The sequence below is a fragment of the Myotis brandtii genome, unplaced genomic scaffold (genome assembly GCF_000412655.1).
Source record: "Myotis brandtii unplaced genomic scaffold, ASM41265v1 scaffold43, whole genome shotgun sequence".
In the NCBI taxonomy this organism is placed as follows: Eukaryota; Metazoa; Chordata; class Mammalia; order Chiroptera; family Vespertilionidae; genus Myotis; species Myotis brandtii.
The window spans coordinates 1,698,087-1,704,805 of record NW_005366455.1 but is presented as its reverse complement, the minus strand read 5'-3'; the positions used below and the strand labels follow the sequence as shown (position 1 = coordinate 1,704,805).

Below are 6,719 nucleotides of genomic sequence, written 5' to 3'. Positions count from 1 at the left end.
GCCGAGCAACGCGGGCCAATCGCGGCGCGGGAAGCGACAGGGGCGGAGCGAATGCTAATCACGCCTTCTTGAGACGCGGGGCGGGAAACGCTAAGCTCGAAGTTCCAGGGAGTTGTCTGCAGCCGCCCACGGTGCGGGGCTCCCTTTCCTGCAACGTCCTAGCTGCAGAACCTTTGCTCCCAGGGCCCCTACCAGTGCTCCTCTCCGCAGCTAAGCATTCCTACTGAGTCCAGCGCTTGTTTAAAAGAACCGCTCAAAGAATCACTCTTAACCGTGCACCTGTCTCCCCTCCGTGCTGTCCTCATACCAGGTGAGCTCATGTCCAGAGAAGAGCGAATGCTTGCTGAGCCCCTACTGTGTGCCAGACCGCGCGTTAATCGTTTCCATCTGAATACAAGATCTCAGATCCTTGCAACAATTCTATGAGGCAGGTACTCCTTAGAGGTTAGGAAACTTAATTAAGGTATTCGAGCGAATGCTCGTTCCCCAAGAAAACCTCAGCCCCATCTTGTTCCCAGAGCTATTCCGAGCGCCTGGCACGTGATAGGCGCTCAAATGGCAAACCTGTATTCGAACCTAGGTAATTGGGCTGCGGCATCCACACTTTTAACCACTCCCCCTATGTACAATAGGCATCTCCAAGGTTTCAACCTTTACTGGCAATTCCTAACAAAATCATCTGGTTGTGACAAGAAAGTGATTTTTCCCCCCTGTTTTTGCAAGACGCGAGATGTTAATCCTTTATTAGAGGTTTAAAATCCCAGGCAGTTCCCCGCAGAGAGAAGCAACGCAGGCTCCGGGCTCTGTAATGGGCAGGGCGCTGGCCCCCTGGGGGCTGCAGGCTGCTTAGCTGCCCGCAGCAGCCGCCGAGGGCCGGGGGCGCACGGGGCAGCCGCTGCCCGAGGGAAGACCTGCTGGGCGCTCCCACTGCGGAGACACACAGCGGCGCTCTCCAGATGGGTCTTTATGCTGCCAGTTTTAAATGTCCTAAAAATGCCTCTTTTTCTACGTGTTCTAATTAGGTGGAAGACTGAGGTGTTTAGCATACTTGAAATTCATTCAGACGCTTACAAAGAGGGCCTGAATTGTTTCCCACTCCCCCACTTCTTCCTCTGGGAAGGTGGTGAAAAAAGGCTGGAGGGCCAGGGAACTTGAAGGACTCAGGACTGGACTGAAGGGGTGAGATAGGCCGCGGTTATTGTTCTTGTGTCCTGGATTCCATTTTGTGCAGATTGAGAGATTAAATGGCAGAATAACCCTCTCCCTCCCACTTATCAACAAGGCTTTGTGGGAAACCATGAGGAATATGTGTATTCATCCCAGCCTTAGAGTTAAAAGGAATAAATATCAATAGCTTTACAAACATCAAAACCATTAGTAAATATGTTTCCCGTGGACATTACATCTTTCTACAGGTGTTCCTATCTTATCTCTTTTGTTTTTTGGAAATACTTGGCACTCTGAGTGGACAAACTTGCCAGGGTTGAAAGTAGTGGGCGTTGAAAAGCCATGGAATAGCAGTCAAAAAGAAAGGGAACCCCTCAGTGGAAAGTATGTGCAGACGGTGGACATGCCAGGGGAGGGCTGTCTCATTCTGTGCCCTTTATGCAACGTGTGTCTTATTGGGGATGGACAAGTGTTGGCTAATAATAAAAATTATTTGAAGTTGGAGAATGTTAATCACTCCCACTGGAATTTAGCCAGGATACTTGTGTTATTTCACATGGTTCCGACTCAAATGGTGTTATCTACTGGTTTGTAAAGCTGTCTCTGCTTCATCAATAATAGTGAAATGTTATTTTTGCTTGGAGGTCTCTAATTATAGTAGTCACAACAGCAGAAAACTTTGCCAAAAGAGACTTATTTTGCATTGCATAGCTTTTTGTACATTTGAATTTTTGCTTTTTTAAATATACTGGTATATTGCCTCAATTTAAAGGCAGTTTAAAATATGCTGACTATTTAACATGTATTAGGCAGGGTAGTAAATAATTCGTTTATGTTAACTAATTTATTCCTTACAACAATCAGAAATAACTGGTCCCATAATGACTTGCCTGAAGTTACTTATTCAGTCATTGGAAAGCATAGAAATAAAAAATTTCTCCTGAGTCATAATTTATTATTCAACAAGCTAGATGACACTAAATTATTTTTAATATATTTTTATTGAGAAGGAGATATATTAAATTATTTTATTAAATATAGCTTATTGAGAAGGAGAGAGAGAGAGAGAGAGAAAGAGAGAGAGAGAGAGAGACAGCAATGTGAGAGAGATTCATTGATTGGCTGCCTCCTGGGGATACCCTGATCGGGAATCGAACCTTGACCTCCTGGTTCATAGGTCAACACTCAAACACTGAGCCACGCCAGCAGGGCAACACTAAATTATTTTTAAGATGCATTTTTAAGCACCCTGAATGTTGCTAAATATTCTAGTCCATTAATTTACTCAGATAGCCTTTCATCCATCCATTCATCCATCATCCAAAAAACACCAATTTCTGAGTTGAAGACACAACTGCTATCTTAAACATGTTTCTACAAAGCCTAGTTCATGAAATTCAACTTAAATTCTTGTCCACAGTGAGTTTAATAACTGATGAAAATACAGACAATGATGCTAACTAGCCATCCCATCTACAAAGTGTGTGACATTCCAAAAGTTTTGAAGTGCTGGTTTTGGATTCTGTCATCAGGAAATAGTTACAGCATTTTTAATCTTACTAGACTTGTATTGATTATACATGTGTTACTTTGTTGAGACAGTTGAGAGTTCAATGCTATAGGAATGAATAAGCAGTAGTCTGTGTATACTCTTCAATATCTCAATAATCAAGCCTGGAACAGTCTTGATGAGATGCCTTCAATAAGATTGTGAAACAAATGGATAAATGAATGACAACTGAGATTAACTTTAAAAATATATATATTTTTTATTGATTTCAGAGAGGAAGCGAGGGGGGAGAGAGAAACATCAATGATGAGGGAGAATCACTGATAGGCTGCCTCCTACACACCCCTTCCTGGAGATCCAGCCCACAACCCAGTCATGTGCCCTGACCAGGAATTGAACAGTGAACTCCTGCTTCATAGGTCGATGCTCAACCACTGATACATGTTGGCCGGGCTGAGATTAACGTTTTAAACTTTAGCAACTGGCATTGAGTCCTTGAACACAGCTTACCTATGAGAGCTGTATCTGCGGTTGACCATACCCTGTTCACTGCAGCATGAGTCCAAACCTTGGCTCTGCCTTTCATAGCTGTGCCACCTTGGGCAAGTCACCTAACAGCCCCAGGACCTCTCTCCTCATCTGTAAAATGGAAATACACGTAGTTATCTATCTCATAGTGTCGTATTGAGGGGTAAATGAATTTATATGGCAAAGGGCTTAGAGCCTTGTCTAGCACCTGGCAAGTCTATATAGGTCTTAGTTATTATTATTGTTGTTGTTGCTGTTGTTTTCTTCTCTGGTTTATTCTACCTTTCTGTTTTCCCAATCTTGTATATTTCCTTTTGTATATTATTTTATTTATTTATTTTTTAAAATATATTTTATTGATTTTTTTACAGAGAGGAAGGGAGAGAGATAGAGAGTTCGAAACATCGATGAGAGAGAAACATCGATCAGCTGCCTCCTGCACATCTCCCACTGGGGATGTGCCCGCAACCCAGGTACATGCCCTTGACCGGAATCGAACCTGGGACCTTTCAGTCCGCAAGCCGACGCTCTATCCACTGAGCCAAACCGGTTTCGGCTGTATATTATTTTAATAATGAAAACATAATTACATTTTTTAGATGTACTTTGTGTCTGAGCACACTCCCAGCTGTCACTAGTGTTTAGATACCAGCTAAATTTGATGCCAAAGCAGGGATCATTTCGCTTGCCCTGGATCAAAGTGCATGCACCTGACATCAGCAGCCAGCCCAAGAGCGTGCACAGCCCTGGCACAGGACAGACACCTGTGAGCCAACACCAGTCCCTCACAGGTATTTTCAGGCTCATTCCATACATATCCTGGAGCATTTCTGATGAGTCCTCATCAAATCAGACACCTCTAGACAAGAAACCAAGACACTAACCAGAGGATTAACATGATGAATCATTTGTCCAGGTTCATAGTGAGACTGTCTTGTTCACATTAGAAGTGGAATAATTCAACTATAATCCTTAGTCTTCTCCCCTCCCCCACGGTGGTGGCGATTATAGAAAGTCAATGCCTTTTTCTTTCCCCCCTCCCCCAGGGGGTGCGTAATGGAAGTACTAACTAATCTTTCCCATATTGGGCAGTGGCTCTCACCTTCACATTACAGTCGCCCTGGGAACTTTAAGAAACCCTGGTGCTTGGGACCTATTAAATCAGAATCTGTGGTTTAGGGCCCCAGACATTGTTTTTTGGTTTCGTTTGTTTGTTTTGGTGCGGTTTTGCTTTAACTCCCCAGGTGATTCTGACTGTCAGCTAGTGTAGAGAACCACTGACATAGATGGTTTTCTTATTTCCTCAGTACAGCCCCACACTTGGGCCTGGCTGCACCTTCTGCAAAAGGGGTTAATTACCTCAGCATGTAATATGGAATACCTCAGGAGAAGGTATTAGAAAAGTGCATTCTGATCTAATTGCATGGGCATCTGGGCTGGAAATTTATGTAGAAAAAATTATGTAGCAACAAAATTGTGGTCCAGTGATGGTAACATTAACAACAGTGACGACCATAATAACAGCAACTGATGGGGGTGGAGCATTTCCAATGTGCACATACTGTGCTAAGCATGTTAGACATATAATCTCTTTTACTTCCAAGAGTTCTGTAAGGTTGGTGTTATTATCACCACTTTATTTTATGTTTTTATTTTTTTGTTAATCTTCACTGGAGTATATTTTTTCATTGATTTTTAGAGAGAGCGGAAAGGAGAGGGAGAGACAGAGAGAGAGAAACATCAATGTGTGAGAGACACATTGATTGGTTGCCTCCCACGTGAGCCCCGACCAGACACCTCTAGACAAGAAATCCAGTCTGCAACAGAGGTACATGCCCTTGACCAGAATCGAATCCGGGACCCTTCAGTCCTCAGGCCGACACCCTATCCACTGAGCCAAACCAGCGAGGGCATTATCGCCATTTGATGGAAGAAACTGAGGTTCAGACGAGTTAAATAACTTGTTACCCACAGTCACACACCTTCCAACTTGGGTTTCCCTAACGCTGTCACCTGTGTTGTCATGGGGTGCAGGCCTCATTGCAGTCCCAGCAGTAGAGGGTCCTGAGAACCACCAGAGAGTAAATACTGAGATAAACAACGTCCCTCGTTCGTTAGCGTTCCCTTCCTGGGGACCAGGTTGACTCTTCAATTCTAGTGTTTGAGGGGCGCTAACGTGTGGAGCAGCTGCAGGCTCTGGGTCCACCTGGAATCCAGCATAAGTCTAGCGCCAGCTTGTTCTTTGGGCTTCGCCGATCAGGCGTGAGGTAGGACGCTCCTTAGACCGGATTTCAGAACCTGCCTGGTGTCTTGGCAGAGGAGGTTTCAGTTCAGTAAATACTGACGCGCTACATGCCGTGAGCCAAGCACTGGTGCCAGGGGTGGAAACACGAAGAGGCTCGGGCGGACCGGCAGGGCATGGTGGGAGGGCAGAGGGGCCCCTAGCCCAGCCTGTTGGATCAGGGGGACCCCGGCTGTGCTTGGGAGGCGGAATCTGAGTAGGTGACCTCTCAGTCAAGGTTTAGTGCAGGAAACAGAAGCCACTCTAGGTATGTTAAGCAGGTGCTTGCAAAATTGTTGGGACGGCCTGAGGCGCAGAAGTCCGGGAGCTCCCCCTGGGCTCTGGAGTTCAGGGGCCCCCTGCAGGGCTATGTTCCAGAAGCCAGGATGGTGCTGCTGCTGCAGCTGCTCTTCACACCTCTGCAACTGGCGGCTGACACTGAGGCAGGACTGTGGCTCCAACAGCATTAAATGCCTATTCACATTATTTCTCAACCCCGGCTTGCCAGCAGCAATAACGACAGGATGATGCCTTCTCCTGGCAAATCTTACAAGAGCGCACCTGGTTGACTGAACGTATTTCCAATGCGGACCATAGGTGCATGGGAGTCTGAGGCATGTAGGTTTCCAGTCTCTCCAACTGGTTACTAGAAGGAGAGCACTGAGGCCTGGAGAGGCAACCCTCAGAGTCCACTGCATGTGAACAAAAAGGAGGACTTCCAAGGCAGAGGAAGCAGCACAGAGAAAGGCCAGGAAAGAGCACAGTAAAAGTGACAGACAGCTGGGCATGACGAGGCTATCAGGGAGTAACAGAAGCACTGAATCAATGTTTTTACCTGAAAGAACAGTCTGTCTAAATAATGTATTTTACTTACTTACTTACTTACTTACTTTATTTATTTATTTATATTGATTTCAGAGAGGAAGAGAGAGAGCGAGAGAGAGAAACATCAGTGATGAGAGAGAATCTGATCGGCTGCCTCCCGCACGCCCCCTGCTGGGGATTGAGCCCACAACCTGGGCGTGTGCCCCATTATCTGTACTTCCTATGACCCAGTCCTTATATAAGAACATAACCACCCCTCGGTGCTGACACCGACACACTGGCCTCAGCCGCCGTGGGAGAATGTAATACAATTTCTCAGACTCTCACAACGTCTCTTGGCCTGGCTTCTGTTGGCGCAGACCTAACATTTTGGTGCCAAAACCCGGATTCACCGAGGGGCCTGAAGGG

At 45.7% G+C, this 6,719-nt stretch overlaps 1 long non-coding RNA gene across 2 annotated transcripts in view; it reads left to right on the top strand.

Moving 5' to 3' along the window:
* Positions 1-89: 89 nt before the first annotated feature.
* LOC102246250 overlaps positions 90-6,719 on the top strand; it is a 33,557-nt gene continuing 26,927 nt past the window's right edge. Inside the window, exon 1 of one of the 2 annotated variants that reach the window (XR_001363663.1) lies at positions 90-310. This is a non-coding gene — a long non-coding RNA (uncharacterized LOC102246250). Of the gene's footprint in view, positions 445-6,719 lie in introns of both variants that reach the window. The other variant, XR_001363664.1, reaches the window with a different exon arrangement.